The following is a 17,614-nucleotide window of genomic DNA, read 5'->3' as shown; positions in this document are numbered from 1 at the left end:
GAGAGGGAAAGACAAGGACGTGAGGCTAGAGCTGCTGGACTGTGTCCAATTAATGCTCTAATAGGACATATTGCTGATGTCTCAATACTGAATGTTCATCTACAGTTCTCTGGGGTGTTTCAAGTGACATTTGGTTTCAATTTCTACTAAAGATGCGTGTCAAACCACAAGGTTAAGCCAGCTTTAGATAAAATAAAGTTAAATACGAATAAACCCAATTCCAAAAAAGTTAGGGCATTGTGTAACATGTAAATAAAAACAATGATTGTCAATGATTGTCAAATCTTATAAACCATCATTTTATTCCCAATAGAACATAAACAGCATATCAGATGTTGAAACTGAGACATTTGACCTTTTCAGGAAAAACATTAGCTCATATTGAATTTGATGGCAGCAACACATCTCAAAAAAGTAGGGACAGGGCCGTGTTCACCATTGTGTAGCATCCCCTCTTCTTTTAACAGCAGTCTATAAATGTCTAGGAAGGGAGGACACCGGAGCTGGAGTTTTGGGAGAGGAATGTTGTCCCATTGTTGTCTGATGCTGCTCGACAGTCCTGTGTCTTCTTTGCCAGATTTTCCTTTCCTTTTCCCAAAGTTAAACTGATGCATCAGTGCATCCCTAGTTTATAGATCTGGTATTGACTAAGGATGTTCCTAACCATCTATTTCCCTATTCGGCTAAAAGCTCATTTAAATTTCGTTTAACTGAGTTCAACCCTTGACAGCCTACATACCACTTTTTTTTCCCAACCTACTACTTAAAAACCTGTCATGCCACGCTGTTCCTACTACACACTAACTGCTAAGCCACCGCTGAGCTAGTTACATCCTGTGAAATGCCAGACAGGAAGGCAGCAGCCATGAACTAAAGCTACAGCAGCGTCTGGTGACACAAGGGTTCATTACAGTTTAGAAGAGCATTATAGACTGAGGTTTCAAGCCCATGTTTATGAAAAATGCTAGGTAATTAGTTAAACCAACTGGTAAATGCTGCGGCAGCTAATTTGATAAACCCATTAACCCAGTAAATTAACCCATTAATTTACTGATTAACCATGTGCATCCCTAGTATTGACATAGGATAATTTGTTATGTCAAACATCAGTTTCTGTACCTGTATTGTTATCTTTTAGACTGCATTTTCAAACATAGGTCTTGGCCCTAATTTTCCTCAATCAGTGCATCTCTAGTCTGGACTAAAATGAGCTTTTGGTAGACATCATCAGCAATCCGATATCATGGATTGCATGCATAGCCATAACCCTGGGTGTATTTTACAGCTCTAAAATCAATTTAAAGTTGCATAACTCAAATGATTTCTGATACTTTTTTTACAAGTGCCACCTATAGTGCTGTTACCTTAACATACATTGTATTCCAAATGTTACTATTTTGATCAATACTGCAACATGAAACAGAGACAGTGTATCACTCCAAACAGAGCATCTTTGCCCTCTCTAAGAAATGCTTCTCTCTAAAAGGTTGGAGCACTACCTCCTTTTTAGCTCAGTTTAAGTTAGAGGAAGGTATTTAGAAACTGTTTTCTCATGACTACTCCCTTATTCACGAGACCCTCAGCTTAACCTCCCCCTCTTAAACCTGTTTCCTTAGAGGCCTTCAGTGTGGGAGTGTAGAGGAGTGTGATTGAGGACGACATTGAGGATGTTCAGTGGTTTAGTATTCTGCTGCCACAGTGACCAACAGTGGGGATGGTAGGGCTGTCACCTCAGCTGATTTACACCTGTGTTTGTGTGCTCCTTGTGCAGTGACTAGTAGATGAAGTGGCTCCAGTGGGTGGCACAGTGGTCTCCACTAAGACTCAGTTCTGAGATAATGGCAGGACCTGATTACTGGATGTTACATGTGGTATAAAAACAGCTGTTCTAGAGTGTCTGGAATGAGTTTCATCCTGTTTTTGAGGAGGTTGTGAATTTTTCTTTTTCTGTGTTTGTGAGGGAAGCCAAAAATGTGGCTACATGATTACAGCCTTTCTTCTTCTCTCTGATGCTTCTGACCTACAACTGTGGCTGCACTAGACTCAGAATATCATCACTGGAATCAGGCATGGCATTTTCAATGACAATGTGAAACTGTCAGGATTTTCTTTGTTTAGTGCTGATCAAAAACTCCTGTATTAGCCTACAACTCATGTTTTTACTGCACCTAAATAAGAATTCTGTCATTAGCTCTGGCTTTCCTTCTTGTGATGTTGTAACATGATGCATCACGAGTCGAGCCACGTTATCTGAATCAAATCACTGGTGCACAAATGATCGTGTAATTGAGTTTTTGAATATAATTTCATTCCCAGCAAGTAAGTTTTAATCACATCAGCATTGTGAATCAAATAAAACCAAAAAGCAGCATCATGGACTGGTGGCTTGAAAAATAAACCGCATGAACTCTAAATTTTAGAAATAGAAGTCATAGCAGTGTGAAGTTTTTATAATTTGAGGAAAGGGGACAGTTGTCCTAGACTGCTCTGGTGTTTTTGAGAAAAGTGGGGATGGGATTATTATAGCAGCAAGACACCGTGCTAAAACAAGAAACTTTCTCCCAAAAGTATAACATTATTATATGACTTTATCCCATGATAGTATGGAGTGCTGTTCTGATTCTGATACCAGTATTAGAAAGATGTTGGATACTTCTGAAAATGCCAGTGAGCATACTTGTTTATGAAAAGATCTGTGTGCATATATTAGCATTATAAACTGGAAATCAATTCTTCCATGCTTGAAAACACTGCACACATGAACTACTGTTTTTAGAGCAGCGAAGAAGAACTCATTGATGATGTGCAGCAGAGCAAGCTTAAAGGGATACTTCAACATTTTGGCAAATTTTCCCATTGCCATAATCCCTATAGTCTTAGTAATAGGTTTGTTACCTTTCGTTGTCTGTGCAAGCTATTTTTAGATCGGCGCTGCCTAGTTCGGAGCTGCTGTGCCAACTCAATGGAGTCTTATGGTATTCCGGCTCATCAAACTCAAATACACAATCCAACAACTCCAAAACGCTCTTGTGGACAAGTTGTGACCTGCACACTCACCACACTATGTTATAATCATGGAACATTACGAGACGGAGATGTTTTAAAGCTAAATGCAAAGCTGGAACTACCAAGTAACTACGGCACTGCCACAGTCGCGCACTGTGTCACTCCGCCCAGTGATTTACTCAAAAAGTAGTTCAGAGTATTTACGTCATGTGTAGTAATGTTACATAATTATATGTTATTATTTCATAATGTGGTGAATGTGCAGGTCACAACTTGTCCACGAGAGTGTTTTGGAGTTGTTGGATTGTGTATTTGATGAGTTTGATGAGGGAAAGCTGGAATACGGTCTGCTTACATTGAGTTGGCACAGCAGGTCCGAACTCGGCAGCGCCGATCCAAAAATAGCTTGCTCCGACAACTAAAGGTAACGAACCTATTACTAAGACTATAGGGATTATGGCAATGGGCAAATTTGCCAAAATGTAAAAGTATCCCTTTAATGTTGACAGTTTAACAGAATTTTATACTTGGAAATCAGATGAGTAAAACTGCAACATATACAGTATGAAAGCTGGTGATTTCAAGAGCAGGCAGCACTGTTGCCAACTTCAACACGAGCGACCAAATAAAACATTTGAAGGTGCAAGATGGGAAGGAGCATGACGATTTCACATCCAAACGGAGGAGAAAAAAAGACCCACTGCTGCAGCATAGTGACTGACCTAATTCAACAGAGGTCCAGCCGACTGATGCAAGGAGTCTCATAATTATTGAAATGGGGATCACCTGAGTGCACTGAATGTGTCTCAGTGATTGTAGTATAAAGACACCTGTGTCTGGAAGGTCCAGTCCCTGGTTAATACTACTTCTGGCTACCATTACACCATGAAGACAAAAGAACACTCCAAACAACTCTGAGAAAAGATTACTGAAAAGCATAAGTCAGGGGATGGATACAAAAACAAAGCAAAGAGAAAGCCACTGTTGAAGAAAACTCTGATTAAATCTGGACTAGAGTTCACCAAAAGACTACATGGTCAAGTGGAAGAAAGTTCTTTGGTCTGATGAGACCAAAATGGAGCTCTTTGGCCATCAGACAAGACACCAAACACACCATCCCCACTGTGAAGCACGGTGGTGGCAGCATCATGCTGTGGGGATGCCTCTCTGCAGCTGGCTCTGTAAGGCTTGTAAAGGTGGAGGGTAAAATGAATGCAGCGAAATCCTGGAGGTCAGTCTTATTCAGTCCGCAAGAGAACTACGGCTTGGGAGGAGATTTTTTCTCCAGCAGGACAATGAGCTGAAGCATACAATGAAAGCTACACTAACTAATGTTTTTGTTGTGAGGGGAAGCAGTAATCTTTCATCATATTCTGTTTTCTGCTCCCTGTGAAATCTTAGAGAATCCATCAAGTGTCAACAAGAGTCTTCTGGAATAACTTTAAATGATATTTTTTCAAGTACTGCTTTATGTAAATTTTAGATAGAAGTTATCTTCTGCAGTGCACAAATACATGATGGAAAGTTTTAAAATCATATAGCTTAGTCAGATTATTACTGTACTCCACTTCTGTTATTAAATTACCAAGTATCAAGAACCAACCCAGCATTTTACTGTTTAACTGGACAGAATCTCACAGCAGGGAGTCTTTATTCTCACTCTGGAGTCTACTCTCTAGCAAACATGATCCCACACACCACCATCTGGGTGCCATCTAGTAATTGTTTGTTTTCTATCATAAGCAGCTTAGCATCAGGATTATCAGCCTCTACAAGTGATGCTTTCTGTGTCACAGCTGGAGGGAAGGGCTGCTTCTTATTTTACAAAAACATAAATGTCACATCATTATTCCCTCTATATTACATGCACTCTGTCAGGGAGGGGAAAATTGTGTCTCTGCCTGATCCTAATGGGATGGACCAATCAAGTTTTAGGAGGACTTGGTTGTAAAAGCGGGCACAGTTCATGTAGAGAGTAAACACACAGATCAATCCTTGAACAAATCTGCTCTGTTCCTTATTCTCTTCAAAAATGCAAACAACTACATTCATACTTCAGTTGAGCTACAGTTAAAGCTCAACTATGATGTTCAACTGGACTACTTTTGTTGTCAAAGAATAAAAGAATATAGGGGAATACATTTCTCACTTAGTGGGCATTGGACAGAGTATGGCAAATTTTGTGGTCAAGTGTCTTCAGATTCAAGCTCTGATCCCTTATGTGATCAGGACCATAGTAACGTTAGCATGAAGAAGTAATAATTGTATAATTGCTTTGCATTCACAAAGATTCACAGTTTTTCATTTAAACTTAGTGGCTCAGGGCTTTTTTTCTATGTAGGATCCAGTGTGACTTACTGAGGTGTATTTTATGAATAAACTTTTAGTCTGTTTAAAAAAAAAGTAAGTAACAAACATTTTTTTCTCAGTGGTAGTGAAAATATCTTTGGCATATCTATGTTGAAAATTTTGTTAGTTCTGTACGTCATCAGTTTGACTTAAAACTTTCTATTGATGAAGAACCAGGGGTGTCAACACAAGTCTGGGGTCCAAATGCAGCCCATGGCCCATTTTTGATCGGTCTGCTGAAAATTCTAAAAAAAAATCTAATGAAATACAGCTGACATTGGAACATGAAACTCTTACTTGACTGTGCTGTACTTCTTAATTTCAACACTTGGTGGTGCTGTTTTGTTAATTATGTAAACAAACATTCTGACAGAGAAGAGCTCAACATGCTTTTTATGACTAATGTCATGTTTCTCACTTGAACCCAAATTTATTTTTCTGGAAGTTACATTTGAACACATCATCTGACTTTACTTTGCCTGATTTTGATTTTACTGACTGGACCTAAAACACATCATAGTTTACGTTACATCAGCTTCAGCTATCAGATAATGTACGTAAGCTAACAAGTTTTTATCTGTTGGTTTCATGAAGGATTTAAACACAGATTTTAACCCTGGGTTAGTGTTTTTAACTGAAGGGACTCAAAACAAAATTCTGGAGTTTTTACCACCTACCTGCCTTAGGTGGAGGACTGATTAGCAGTAACAGTAGTAACAGTAGTAGAAGCTGCAGACACTAGAGTATCAAGTAGACCAGGGTATCTCTAACCTAACCTTTATTGAATTGGTTATATTTTTTTTTACACACTAATGTTGAGGTACATCAAAGCATCCCATTTTTTTATTTTTTTTTTTATCGATATGTTGCCGTCAGTGAAAAAAGATTTCAGGAGAAATGTTGCCAAAGAAAACTGTCCGCCAACATGCTATTTCTGCAGTGAGCTAAAATCAGCTGATTTGATGCCAGGCTTTCCTCCGTCTACATTCAGGCATGCTGCATTAACAGCTAGCATGATCTGACCACTTCCATGCTTCAAGTTAAAGTTTAACACAAATGGCCGGCGATAGTATGAGGGATTATTTTTAGCGAGATGAGTTCAGTTATTTTGGGCTCTAAGTGGGCTGGATAGCATGGAAGTTGGGTGGATTGATACAGGGATTATAGATGGACTGATTTAAACCTTTTTTTCCCTTTTTTGTCTCACTTTTTCTCAGTCCATCTGTTTTTACCCTTCTCATATTCTTTAGTTTTATTTTCTTTTTGTTTCATCTTACTTTTCCTTACTTTTCTCGCTGCATCCTTCACCGTCTCTATCAATTATGCATGTGTTAGTGGTCTCCCTTCCACTTCCCACTGCAGCTCCATGAACCTGCCATGCAAACACTTAACAGAGGCATGCCTGCGTGTGTTAACATGACGGAGAAGCGTGCATACCCTACTTTACCTCGTTGACCTCTGTTGCATCATAGCATTCATTCTGATCTGTTTGATCCCAGCTGTCCATCTGTCTCCTTCCTGTTTCCGTGTGTGTCTCTCTCCGCCCTCCCACAGTCAGATCACTCCAGGTAATTCAGTCGAGTAATGACGGTTGTGGATGTAGGTTACTCTGCAGCGCTTGCATTTAGAAAGGCTTCCAGATTAGCAGGGCTTATGGCTACCTGCTGCTCTTTTTGTGCCTCTCATTACGGGAGCATTGCTATTTGCAGCTTAAATCACTCCTCAGACAATTGGTCATCATCTAATTAATGTCAGAGGAGGCGTTCAGAGTGAATGTTTAACACTTGTAGGGGGGATTAATGCACCGGCGTCTCCATCAGCATAATTTCATTCATGTTTGTCTGCTCCAGTAGAGCTTAAATAAAGCAATAAAGCACTCTCATCAATGATATTTTTTCATTAAGCAAAGTGAGTTCCCTGCAGTCCACTCATCCTCCCTTCTTTTTTATCTGTCTATTGAGTTGATAGCATAATTATTCCAGCCGTTTCACGGCCAGGGTTAATAGAATTGATTGTTAACAATACCTTAGTGACCCTGCATGCTGTGACTGTGTGTGTGAGAAAAACACAGAGGAATGTGAGGAGACTGATAGTGGCTGTGGTCTCCTCTCACTGTTAACAGGTCAGAGAGAGACAAAGAGCTGTTGTGCCTGCATGGGAACCAGAGAGGAGACAAAACCACAACACAGACAAGGAAGTAATACAGAGTAAAGTATAGGTCAGCAGCTAATGATTATTAGTAATTCATTTAAACTAATTTACTATTTTTGGTACATCCCTGGTAATGGCTTTAAATAAAGTGTATATGGGATATTTTTTATTGTCCTTTAAAGTCTTATCTTATATTCTTTTATTCCAGTGTCATTTATATGTTGTATTTTCCTCTCTTTTAAGTAGGAGGTTAATGGTTTAAAATATTTTGGTAATGAATTAAAGTTTATTGGGTTGCATGGTATTACTAATAGGTGTTTAAATAAGACATTATAGAAGCCCTTGCTGGCATGCATGTGCAAGCAAGAGTGCACACCTCTGCAGGTGTTTCATTCAATCCTTTAACAACATCTCCAAGTCTAAAACAAAAGACATTGACTAAAGGGGTGCAGGAAGTGATTTATAGTTTAAGCATTGTTTCCACACTTCACAGGTAAATGGAGTTGTGTCAGACCAGAGGATCAGATGATCTTCCATCTCATTTTTTTCCTCTCTATGTGCATGATAGCTTTTATGCACTCTGTCCCCCATTGTTAAGAAGACATATGGAAATAATAATCCACATCTAATATCAGACAGTATCTAAGAATGTGAAGTAATGTTCCTGTATTTTTAAAGAGATGAAGATTGGTGTTTAATATTGCACAACAAGTTGAGTGCCGTCCTGCTGTAAGTTCACTTTAAGGGAAGCTTATGAAAAGTCAAGACTACTGGGGCTTTTCCACTACGACTTTTGGCTGCGCTGGGCCAAACCAAGTCGTGCTGATTTCCTTTTCCATCATCAGTTTGGCCCAGCTCAAATGGCCCTGTTCATGAGCAGGGCCAAAGCGAGCCAACCCCAAAGCGGTTTGCGGGGGGTTTTTACACCTTCTTCTACTAATACCATCCCCCTGATAAATTTTCAACCCACAGGGAGTTACGTTTTATCCTGGCCTCTGCTCCAGCTGTCTAACTCTGTTACAGTGGTGTGGTCTAATGTCAGCATTCACTGTACAACTTAAACATTTATGGCAAAAGCAAAAACTCAACATTTATGTACTCACACTATGGTCTAATAGTTGCGCACAGCTGGAGTTCTCACACTGATGAGCAAAATCAGGGCAGACAAGGTGCAGATCCAGGATTCCAACTTTTTTGGCACCTACTAATAACAAAAGCCTGTGACAGAGTCAGTCTTTAATTTATTGACTGGAGCTAGTAAAGCATGCAGTTCTCACTGCCCAATCCAAAAATAGGATTGTGTTCATTTTCTGCTATCTAGAGACCCAATAAATAAATAATCAGAAGAGTGTTCTTTAACTTCTATGCAGGAAAATTCAGCATAAATCAGGAATTAACTGTGATTAACTACATCTTTTGGGAATCAAAGGTGAATTTCTCTAACCACACCTGGGTCTGAAATAAACCTGTCTGACAAAGAGAAGTAAGCTAAAAGATCTCAAAAAGCAACACATCATGGAACCATCTAAAGAAATTTAGGACCAGATGAGAAACAAAGTCAGTGATATCTATCCGTCTGGAAAGAGTTAAAAAGACATTTCTAACACTTTGGGACTCCAGCCAACCACAGTGAGAGCCATTATCCACAAATGGAGACTGTGAACAGTGGCGAACTGGCCTCAGTTAAGGTCAGAGTTCATGATTCAACAATAAGGAAGAGACTGGGCAAAAAAGGCACCATGGGAGAGTTCCAGGGCCAAAATCACCGCTAACCAAAATACACACAAAGGATCATCTCACATTTAAAGATAAACATCTTCATGATTCCCAAGACTTTTGGGGAAATATTCTGTAGACTGACTACACAAAAGTTTTGAATGGTGTGTGTCCCGTCCCATCTAGAGTAAAACTGACACAGCATTTCATCAAATGAACATCAGGCAAACAGTCAAATGTGGTGGTGGTGGTTTGATGGTGATCTGGGGCTGCTTTATTGCTTCAGGACTTGGACTACTTAATTGATGGAACCATGAATTCATCTCTCTCCCAGAAAGCCTGAAGGAGAATGTCCAGCCATCAGTTCATGACCTCAAGCTCAAGCACACTTTGATTATGAAGTAGAGAAATGATCTCAAACAGACCAGCAAGTCCACCTCTGAATGTACTAAAAATACTAAATGAAGGTTTTGGAGTGGTCTAGTCAAAGTCTGGACTTAAATCTGATTGAGATGCTGTGGCATGACCTTTAACGGACCGTTCATGCTCCAAAACTCTCCGGTGTGGCTGAGTTAAAACTGCAAAGAAGAGTGGGACAAAATTCCTCTGCAGGAATGTAAAAAAACTTAACAATGATCACAAACGCTAGCTTGCAGCTGCTCAAGCCAAGGTTGAATCAAGAAGTTATTGGGTTAAGAGGGCAATGCCTTTTTCACACTACTGTAGATATTCAGATATAGTTTTAAAACATATGGTGTTTTGTGTATTGTGTAGGTTTTTTTTTTAAATCTAATTTAGACATGTCAGTGTGAAAACTTAACAAATTGTACCTTCCACTAACAGAAAGTCTGATGTGTGTTTGTGCATGTCAGTGTTCGACCCATCCTGCTGGCAGCCTGAGAGGTCTCTCTTTGGATTTAGTAATGCTGCGGCCCTGCAGGCAGGCAGTGTATGAGCTTAGTGATGCCCATCTTTACTGGTACCCTGAGGCACATCTGAGTTCATGACGAGGACAGACTGATGCACAGTCATCTGTTAAAGGTTGCCTGGTAACTCACCTGGAAAGCATGCAATTCATGTAGGAAGACGGTGTAAGCATTACAGTGTGCACTGGTGGGATTCCCCCTCATTATTGTTGATGAATCCTTTTTCACACATTCAGCTCAACTTAAAATTTATCCCTCATTACCAATGTGCAATGAAAAACTGATGTATTTTAAGCATGAATAAATAATGGATTAAATATTTATAAAGTAACCAAAGAAACAATCAAATAGATGATAGTAATCACTCACAATATGAATCAGCTTTTCCCATTTCAATGTTCTTTTCTTTTACAGTGAGAAAGTAATCAGCAGCAGTGAAAGCTAGGGTGACATTTTCTTAGTAAGCTGATTGCTCCATCTTGTGGTCAAGGCTTGTCATTACATCTTCTCTGAATTCTCTGGAAGTGAAGAAAGAAAAATGGAGTGCAGTGCATAATCAGTGATAACCTGATTCACCAGATGGATTTGCTAGGAAAACCTTCAGTACTAAGCGTTTGGGAAAGGCAGAGGATCTGAGGTGCTTGAACTGAGTGTGACTGGTTGTACGTTCTGTCTGTCACATCTCTACGGGCCAATCAGAGCAACAAAACACGTGACGTAGCCGCAACCGAGGTGTACATGCACGGCTACAGAGGAATAACACTAACTATGGCGACTGTAGACATGTCAGTACACGACTTTTGTAGTTTTTGAAAAGAAAACAACTCACTGCTGTTCTTTGTTCTTCTTTTAACAAAGAAATGTCATCAAATTCTGATAAAACTGGTGCTTTAGCAGCATCTACACCAAGCTCTTCCACCATAATTGCACCGGCCTCTTGTTGCTGCTTGCTTACATCATGACTTCACCGCACCTGAAAGTACTGCCCCTTGTTGCTAATTGGTCCTGTCACTTTCCAACCGGTCCCAAACGGTTCAGATGGGAGCTTTGCAAGATGGATTTGCCGGTGAGAAACAACAAACCAAGCATATCCATCTGCTTTGCGTGGTTAGTGCAGTGACACACCATGGAAACAATAGTGCCAAGTCTATTCAGATTTTTATTCCTCACATAAATGGATAGAATAACCTGTCAGGATGTGTGTGGAATCGAATAAAAGAAAGCCCAGGTAAAGCTGTGGTATACTGGCAATGGTTTCTTTCACTTATGAAACCATTCATTGTGCAACCTGAGCTTTATGTTGTGTCGCGTTATCAGGAATTATTTCAGACCCAATGTTGAGTTTTTATTTCTTTTTAACCATAAACTAGTGGGGAGGCTTGAGTTCTTGTCTAATCATGTCAGTCTGCTCTCCCAGGGTCACACTGGTTTACTCTCTTTTGTTGACAGTTGTAATGTAGTCTGAGGTTCAAAAAGAGAAGGTGGAGCCTCTCAGGAGGAAGAGAAACTTGAGTTTCAGGTCTGTTCAGGTGAGGCCAAACACCTGGTGGGCGGGTGTTTTCCTGTATGGGAGGATTCGGTCTGTATGTGCTGTGGTAGTGTAGTGGGAGTGCCCACTGCTGTGAGTGAAACTGTGTCGCTGTGGCAGGAAGAAAGTGTCCTGGTAAGTCCCTGCACCGCATTTGAGCCTTTTTTTTAATTAATGATTGTTTCTATTATCTACAACTGATCGTCTTCCTCATTTGTTTGATTAGACTTTATCTACTTTGCCCTCTGGTATTCCTGCGTCAGCAGAAGAATTTCTTTGGTGTTTGTGATTGAATCTTTCTGTGATATAGTGAGGACAAGCTGACTGACCCTGTGTGTCAGTGTTTGTGGCTTTACTTCTGGATCATTTTCCAGATGTATAGTTTTAGACTCTTTCAGTTAACTGTGAGGAAAACTGTATTTCATCTGCATATTAAGACATAATGGCTCTATTAGATTAGCATTAGTTTCTTTTATTTGCATGACTTTATTTCTTTATTCTGAATGAATTAAAAACAAGTTTTTACTGTTGTCCAAAGCACCCTAGGTAGATAGTTGCACTGTTGTTCTTCCTGCATCATTCTGACTGCACTCACCTCTGTTTACATTACAGTCAGTCTTATTTAATGCCCTCGTCTCTAAAACTACACTCAGACTAACATTTAAAGGCTCTGAGGATGACACTTCACTGGAAGAAGAACAATGCAATCGTTTGGCATCACTTCCCACAGTGCATTACACAATAGAAGCCTACATGTGAATCTATTATTGAGATCACTCAAAATGTTGAAATCTGGTGTTATCTTTACTATAAACAAATAAAACACACTGATGTTAATCTAAAAGAGTGTGTTTCTTCATATGCAGGGTTTCTTTAAATGTCTGCCATATTTTCAGCTAGTTTTTAGTTATTTATTCTGCTGCCCTCGGCATCAGGCATTCCATCTTTTATGAAGTCTTTGACACTGTGCAGCACTCTCTTAACCTGACACCCCAGAAGGATGTGTGAAACACATCCATCTGGAAAACCTTCAAGCATTTGGGAAAGGGCAGAGGATTTGAAAAAAACTCGGAGTGTGATTGGATGAATGTTCTGTCGGTCACATCTTTATGGGCCAATCAGAGCAACATCATGACTTGCTGACTTGCTTACATCATGACTCCGCCACACCTGAAAGTACTGCCCCTTGTCGCTGATTGGTCCTGTCACTTTCCAATCGTCCCAGACGGTTCAGATGGGAGTTTTGCAAGATGGATTCCCCAGTGAGAAACAACGAACCGGGCGTATCTATCTGTTTTGCGAGGTCAGCACACTCTGACAAACCCAAATTCATGATGTTGATCTTTGACTGATGATTCTGTCTTTTAAGCTTTATTCTGAGTAACTTGTAAAGAAGTTTCAGGTTGCAGCTGGGCTTTTTTTTCCAGAAATAAGCCTGGTTTATCTTTTCCTGCAAACTTAAGACTCTTTGCTGCCAGTTTTCTGCCTCTACCTGACTTTAGGGGATGGTTTATATGTGCTTAAATCTTCTGTATACCATTAAGCATTGAGGTTCACTAGTAATCTCAAGTACCTAAGTCCTTGCTGTACTCTCTATGGTTGAGTTGGATGGCATTCATTGACAAACTGGTTCAAAGAGCTGGCTCTTTTATGTAAACAATGGGAGCCAGGTCCTATTTGACAGCCGGTTTCCTTGTTGTTGTTGTTGTTATGTTAAAAACAGAATAAACGGGTCTTTTTTACGCCACAGAGCTACACCTCACACACACGGCTGCTAATCTGCCACCACTGTGAATGTTTAACATGAATGTGTAGACCAGGGATGGCGTAAGGCCCCGTCATTTAGCAGGTGACAGTCAGCCCACAAGATGTTCTGGGAGAAGGGATATTTAACAAAACAGTGATATAAGAGATTTTTATTGATACATGCTGTTTGGTGTGTAGTGTCTATCACTGTGCCTTGTGGTTTATCACTGGTTTTAGTCGCCTCACTCCTCATTGTGAGCTGTATATCAAAGCTGATGGGCCTTCTCTGAGTGTTGGACTCTGATTTAAAAGACTCTTCTTGGCTGAGTTTCTCCTTCTTTGTCAGCTCTTCTCTAAAGAACTAAAAGCCACTTTGCCTTGTGTCCTTGTGACATTTTCCATCTACTTGTTCCTCGTGTAAGTACCGAGTTGGGGAAAAGAGCATTAAGTTGTGCCGCTCCCCCTGCATGGATACTCTCCAGACTGAACTCATCTTGAGACTGTTGAACAGTGCCTGTGTTTTCAGATTGTTTTCGTGACCTCAGCTCCTGCACTTTAAATCAATTTGCACATCCTGAATAAATGTTTAATGTTTATTTGTATAAGTACAAGTATGAAGCAAGTAAACAGTTGCCACACCCATGGCATTTAGAGCCAGAGCTAAATTGTAATGCTCATCCCTAGCAAGGCTTTAAAGTATATGAAATTCCACAACAACTAAACAAAAACAGTCACATTAGAAAGAAAAATTCAATGGCTAGTCATCTGGTTAAATGAAGTAAATTTTAAAAAGCTGAGCTGAGCCTAATGATCTCTAAAAAGACAGTTTTACTTTTCCTTTATTTTCCTAAAGATCCATGACTAGTTACCTTTTCCTTGGTTGAGTTATTATTATTATGTTTTACATAATTGATTTTTTTAAGCCGATACAAAAACAGCTGTTCACCAACAAAGGAAAAATAGAAACCTTACTCGAGATAAAACCACAGACATAGCAAACTTCATATACAACAAACATGCAGAGCAACATGGTTAATAACCAACACAAATTATTTTTCACTGTTTGGACATTTCAGCAAAGGGTCTGGGTCTTCTCAAACTCACGTCCTCTCGGTCTCTTACGGTGCAGAGGGTAAGCCATTCCCCAACCGTAAATCATGGCTGGGTGTAAAACCCATCTTCCATATTTTCAGAATTAGCTTGTTTGCGACCACCTTACTAAACAAAACCACTCTCTTTTCATACTTGTTAACAGCAGTTAAGGAGTGTGTAGCTCTGAGGATGGCTACAAGTGGATTCAGTTTCCAACATTTTCTGAATGCCTCAGAAAAACAATGAAAAACGCACAACCAAAATGCATGTGATAAATTACTGGTTGCAGATTCACATCCTTGACAAAGAGGTGAAACATCAGTCAAAATCTAGTTTTCCCTGGGATGTGTGAGATTATGTCTTACATTTACTTGACAATACTCTTCAGAGATTCTTCCCAGCCTGAGCCTGAAGTGTTCACTGGAACTGTGATGCAGGATCTGATCAAATAGGAAACTGCTCCTGGGTTAACCCAGGTCAGGCCAGGCATGGGAGCACGTCAGCCTTGGTCCTGTCCTGGCCATCCTCCAGGCCTGCATCAGACCCGTGCCCCATCTCTCCAGGTACCCTCACAGCTGACCCCTCCCATCCCCGCTCCCCTGAGCATGTCAGCATAAGGCGCAGGCCCTGTTTACAACGCAACATTTTCAGGTGAAAACACAAAACTTTTGGCTGTCCGTTTACACCAGAACGACGTTTTGGTGCCTGACAACAGAGCAAATTGGAAACTGGCTTCTGAGTGAACTTTTCAAAATGCCCCTGTCTCCATCTTCGTGCAAATAGGGACAACGGCACTTTCTGAAAACACACATTTGCACTACGACTGTAGTCAGTTGTCAAGCGTGAGTGCCGTGCTCTGAACCTAGCCGTGGCAGCTCCACCTGAGCCGTCTGGTACAGTATAGTTACCTCTGATTCAAGTTGTCAAGTCCCAGACAGCTGGATTTAGAAAAGGGAAACATTATTCTCATTTGGAGGACTGTCAATGCCAGTTTATTACGATAAAGCCATGATATTTTTTTGAAATAATTACACCAACCTTTTTATCGATCATCATGATAATCACCGTCATCACCATTGTAGCGCCTCATATTAACACAAAATATGCTTTGCAAGCAACCCTCAAATGTGCACTGAAGACACCCAGGCCTAAGAGGAAGGTAAAATCAGAAAAACCAAGGTCTAGAAGACTCTTACTTCTCATCCACAAACATGTTTGAAACCGGGAATGCCACACTGCCTTAAGCAGCAAATCTATCACCCCATGTGTGAGTCCAAGCCTGCAGTTGAGCTCAGCCTTGCAGTCAACTGGACTGAATTAATTTTAAAATGTTCAGTCTTCCTATAAAAGCAGGTCAGTATCCAACAGGGAGTCAGTTACCCTTAATTTAAGAAAGTAGAAAAATGACACAACAGTTTTAAATGCAAGAGAGTGGGATTTTAAAATGCCATAAAATGGGTGTGATTAATTGGGATTAAGCAGTTGCACCACATGTCCCATGGTCACAAGATCGATTCCTGGTCTTTGGATACAGTATGTTTTGTGCAGATCTTCCCTCCACTCTCTCTCTCTCCATACAGTATGTCTCTCTTTAACTGTCCTATCAAATAAAAGACAAAATGCCACTAGTATCTTTATATCAGACATCCAGTGTTACTGATGTTAAAGTGGCTTCACTGTGAGTTTATCCTAACACCAACACAGCTGACCTTTAGATGTAAGAAACAGGAGATAGTGCAGCCATAAAGCATTGAAGCAAGTTTGACTCAGCCAGCAGACATTCATTGTAGTTTTGTGTCATAAATTTCTGCTACACTGGAGCCTCTTAATGTGTCACATTTGATTTTCTCTGAGCGCTGTGACTCATATTCTTCCATATCAATGATCCTTGAAACATCTTTCCATCTTAGTTGTAAATAAGACGGATCTCTATTAAATTCTTTAAAAAATCTCCATGCAGAGTGTTGAGGCGACAGAAAGACGGAAAATCACTTCATGCATCTGGACAGATGGTTTGACCTTAACACGAATCTGAATGTGCTTACAACACAGATATGTATGGTCACATGGCAGATGTGTTTTATGTGGAAAAAAGGGACGCTTATGAGTAACATGTGCAGAGAGTGTGAGCTGTCAGAGTCCCACCTGAGACCAGAAGAAGAGAGCTCACTGTAACTTCTCCCCTTGGATGAAGCCATTCTTGTTGAAAAGTCTGTCATAGATATTCCACATTAGCTCCCTAATCTCTTTCCATTTACTTCTTAGTTGTATGCATGTATTTGCTCTTTGTTATTCTGCCTTTTCCAGTCAATCTAGGAACATTCACTGAGTCTTCTAACCCTAACCCCTACTTTACCCCGAGTTTCTGGGCACCCTCTTGAACTAGAGTTACTAGGGGTAGTGATGAAATCTTTATCCATGACATGGGACGACCCATTGCATATTCCCCATAACACATTTGGTGTGTGCCTGTGGAAAATCTCTGTTAGAATGGCCATGCACCCCTACCCCTCCATTCCAACAAGAACAGGGGCGTCCTAGCCCTGACGTGAATGCACAAAACATAAGCTTAGTGGTGAATGCAAGGGTTGCACTGGAGCAACCACAATCCCTCATAAAGCTAACGTCTATTAACAAGGAGATGCATGGCACACGCCTGAAAACAAAGCCCCATCCCATCAGCGTTACACACTTAGTTTAATAGGAATGGACATGGTGACATTTTGGCAGAGCAGCTCAAATGCAGGAAAAAAGACGTTATTCCACGATGTTTTTCCAAGAGAAAAAGCTGCGTATGCTGCGCTGGCATTAAGTCTTCTTTCCTGCAAAAGTTTTACAATCTTAAAATGTCATTTGGATAAATATTCCCCTGACCACGCTTTAATACACTGCAATTATGCACAGCCCATTGACATGTAGCTGCAGCATGTGCTCGTGTATGTAGATGAATGTTCTTCTTTACCACAGCTGGATACACTGCAATTATACTCTTATGATGGTGTCATGTATGGCTGTGTGCATGTGGCTGTAACTCTATCTACGTCTGTCTGTCTGACTCTGCACTTTGTGGTTCCTACAAGCCAATATGATGTAGAGAAGC

The 17,614-nt window shown here is 40.4% G+C and overlaps 1 protein-coding gene across 3 annotated transcripts in view; it reads left to right on the top strand.

Annotated features, from left to right (window-relative positions):
- Positions 1–17,614, top strand: part of mpp7a (membrane palmitoylated protein 7a) — a 242,472-nt gene that overhangs the window by 42,117 nt on the left and 182,741 nt on the right. The gene's annotated exons all lie outside the window — the stretch shown is intronic.

Source organism: Cheilinus undulatus, linkage group 19, assembly GCF_018320785.1.
Source record: "Cheilinus undulatus linkage group 19, ASM1832078v1, whole genome shotgun sequence".
NCBI classification, from domain to species: Eukaryota; Metazoa; Chordata; class Actinopteri; order Labriformes; family Labridae; genus Cheilinus; species Cheilinus undulatus.
The sequence above is the reverse complement of the archived record's forward strand: the minus strand, read 5'-3'. Positions and strand labels throughout refer to the sequence as shown.